Below are 3,943 nucleotides of genomic sequence, written 5' to 3'. Positions count from 1 at the left end.
ATTCTGTCTTTAATGAAATAAATCTTCAGAACAAGGAGAATCTGCTTTATCTGGTTCCCATACATCTCTGGGTTCCATCCCCATTCTCAGATGCCCCATGCTGGAGATGAGAGCAGCATACATGTGACCTTAACTTTCATGTCCCATGGCACTGCACATTTGGAAGAGCTGTCACTCATACCCACAAGTATTTTGGCTCTAAAATTGCACCTGAAGGAGACAAGAGGGAAGGCCTTAACTAAACTGAATTTTCTGACATTTTTCTACGGCAAGTGAAGCAGGGTGATAATTTTAAGTATTACTTCCTTCCGGCCTCAATGAAGCAAAACCCAAAAGCTTTTAAGCTTTTTTAGAAGCTGCAAAACAGGGGCACCTGGGTGGCTCAGTTGGTTGAGCATTCATCCAACTTTGGCTCAGGTCATGATCTCGCAGTTCATTGAGTTCGAGCCCCACATCAGTCTCGCTGCTGTCAGGGTAGAGCCTGCCTTGGGTCCTTCGTCCCACCCCTACCCTTTTCCCTCCCCTGCTTGTGCTATCTCAAAAATCGATAAACATTTTTTTTTTAAAGCTGCAAAACAGGGAATTATGGCATAAAGATTCAGATGCGTTCAGACGTTCAGCAAAACCATTACAACAACGCTCACCATCCCACAACCCCAAGTGAGATTAGCTTTGGTGAGCTCCAACCTGACAGAGAGTGTGGGCCTCCCTGGGCCACTGGCCCACAGCTCACCATTAAATGCCTCATACCCTGGACTCGGCCTGCTGCCCCTGCCCAACGAATTGCCTGTGGACAGCCTGCCTGTGACCAACTAGGACCTTGACTGTGAGGATGGTAGAAGGAAATACCTCACTCTCTGACCAATAGGCCACACCTGTTGGAAACTCGTGTATGATCCAGCAGGGCTGTGGGCCCAGCACCACTGCCGCACTTGCCATCAAGGAGCAGTGCTCAGGAGACAGGTGCAATGAAAGGCGTCGTGTTTGGAAAACAGCACCTGCCAGTGACACAGGCCTCTAGCAGCTCTTGCCTGTATTACTATTATAATACAGGAGCTGATGCTGCCAAAGGTATAATTCTCGGAGTACTCCATGGAACGAGTCATTTAGTCTCTACGATGGCCCTTGTTACCTCTTATGGTGAGGCGACTGATTCCCAGAGAGATGAATTGACTAGCCATAGCCAATAGCCCTCTCTCTAGTACTCTGTCCTCTGTTGCCAATCTGTGATGGCTTCCCACAGCTCCTGATTTCTGGAGGAAACCAGAGACAGCTCTATCACACAGCTGCTTTCAGGGACCTTTAGGGTCTAGCTCCTGCAACCCCCTCCACTGTCTACTTTTTTGCCCTTCCCATTCCACACTCAGGATGTGATGAATTGTGTTCAGGTCTTCAACTGTATTATATTCTCTGTTGCCTCAGGACCTTTGTACATGTTTCTTCTGCCTGGAACCACCTCTCTCTCATCTCCTGGTACCAGGGTAATCATTACTCAGACGTTGGGATAAACTTAGGTCCAGTTTTCTACCCACCTAGAAGTGGGTAGTTACCCCACTATTTGCTATATAGTACACTCTTTTTTGCTTATAATACAACATTTAACTTTATTGTATTGACTGCTATGACTTGGTTTCCCCCTCTAGATGGAAGGCTTTGTGTGGCCAGACTTTGTCTGAAGAACATGGAGCCAGCCACTGAGTGGGTGAGTTTTTTGATGAATGAGAGATTGACTTGCTTTGCTGTCTCATCCATACTACTGTCCCATCCCTAAAAATCCTAAACTTCCTATTGATAATTACCATCAGTACGACTTAATCAGTCCTTTGTTGTCTCTATCTTTGCCTAGCAAGGCAAAAATCCTTCTACACCAAAATCCTCATTTCAAAAGAAATTATAGTGGCACACAACGAAAGGAAAACAGTAGAAAGGAAGAGTCTTTCTTTAGTTTTTTTAAAAAAGCTATTCTCTTGTTTCCCTCGAAGCCACTGACACATGTATAACCCTGGTCTCTCGGTAGCCTCATAACCCCGGAAACCACACATCATGTGCTTTGGATCTCACATATCACTCATGCTAAGAGGCAGGGTAAGAATGGAAAAAGCATTGGTTTCAGGGTAAAACAAACTCAGGCCATATTCCCAGCACAACTGCTCTCTAGATGCGTGGACTTGTGCATGATGTTAAGTCTCCCAGGGTCTCGATTTCCTTCCATCTGAAATGAGCATACTAACATCTACTACACGGAGTGGCTACGAGGGTTCAATGGAGAAACAAATGCCAAGTGTCTAACTAAGGCTGAACATGTAGCAAACAGTTACTGATGCCAATTTTCTTCTCTCTCTTCTTTCTTTGCCCTTATCCCAGGGGATTTGGGTGCAGGAATATTACAATGTCTGTGCAGGAACTATTAACCTGGGCTTTAGTGAGTCTGTGGCCACCCTGAAGCTACGTGCAGAGTTGTGTGATACAGGGGCTTTGTATTAGTTTCCTGGGGCCGCCTTAACAAAGGGCCACAAGCTCGGTGACTTAAACAACAGAAATTTACTGTCTTGTAGTTCTGGGGGCTAGAAGCCTCTCTCCTAGATTCTGGGGTCCTCAGGTACTCTTTGACTTACAGATGCTGCTTTTGCTGTGTCTTCACATCATTTCCCCCTGTATGTGTCTGTCTCTGTGTCCAGATTTCCTCTTCTTATAAGGACATCAGTTATGTTAGATCAGGGCCCATCATAATGGCCTCATTTTAACCTTGATCATCTGCAAAGGCCTAATTTCCAAATAAGATAACATTCACAGGTAACTGGGGGTTCGGATTCCAACATATCTTTTTGGAGGAGACACAATTCAACCCACTGCAATATCCATAGCTTTAACTGGATTCTTAAAGGAGTCTATAGCCCTTCCAAAGATTAAAAGCTAGTGGCTAGAAAATCAGCTTTATGGCTTATCTTGTATCAGCCGAGCCAGCAAGTTCATAGGCTGGAGATGTGCCAGGGTGTATCTTGAGTACCAAATCATGGAGAAACACCATGGTGACTTTGATGGGGTTGCTTAGGCATATATTAATGGTCAGAGAATACATAAAGTCTCTTTCCACACCAGACATGATTATGATTGGCCATAACTGCTATTTGGTTAAAATCCTGAGGGCTGTACTAAGAGTCTCGCATTCAAAAAGTTTACAATCTGGGGTGCCTGGGTGGCTCAGTTGATTAAGCATCTGACTTCGGCTCAGGCCATGACCTTGCAGTTTGTGAGTTTGAACCCCGCATCAGGCTCTGTGCTGACAGCTCAGAGCCCGGAGCTTGCTTCAGATTCTGTGTCTCCCTCTCCCTCCGTCCCTCCCCGACTTGTGCTCTGTCTCTCTCTCAAAAATAAATAAACAATTAAAAAATTTAAAAAAAGCTTACAATCCAGTGGGTGAAATATTTTTATCAAATAACACAAATGAATGAAAAATTATAAATTGAGATTAGTTCTAGAATAGAAAGAAATATGATTTTATTATAGCGTATAATTAAGGAATTGGCTTGGCCTGGATATGTCAGGAAAGGCTTCACAGAGGAAATGATGCTTTATCTGGGATTGCAAGGACCAATTAAAGTGCACTTTAGGGGAAGAGTATTCCACGCAGAGGACCAGCATTTACAAAGGCCCTGTGGTACAAGAGAACGTGATTCATTACAGGAACTAAAAGAATGCTCTATTAAAGCTTCCATTACAGGCTGGAAAAGAGAGTTGGAGGTAGGAAAATGAAAGAATGGCATGAGATGAGGCTGAAAGGCATTTGCGCATAGTGAAGAATTTGAGAACTTATCCTAGGAGAAAGAGGAAACCATTGAAATGTTTCTCCGTCTTATTCAACCTGTATGTTAAGCTGTACTCTTAGCCCCCTACCACTCATAATTTCTGGAACTTCTTAGCCTTGGTTGTTTGAAGATACTAG

The sequence above is a fragment of the Panthera onca genome, chromosome A2 (genome assembly GCF_046562875.1).
Source record: "Panthera onca isolate mPanOnc1 chromosome A2, mPanOnc1 haplotype 2, whole genome shotgun sequence".
Lineage (NCBI taxonomy): Eukaryota > Metazoa > Chordata > Mammalia > Carnivora > Felidae > Panthera > Panthera onca.
Note: the sequence above shows the minus strand (reverse complement) of the source record.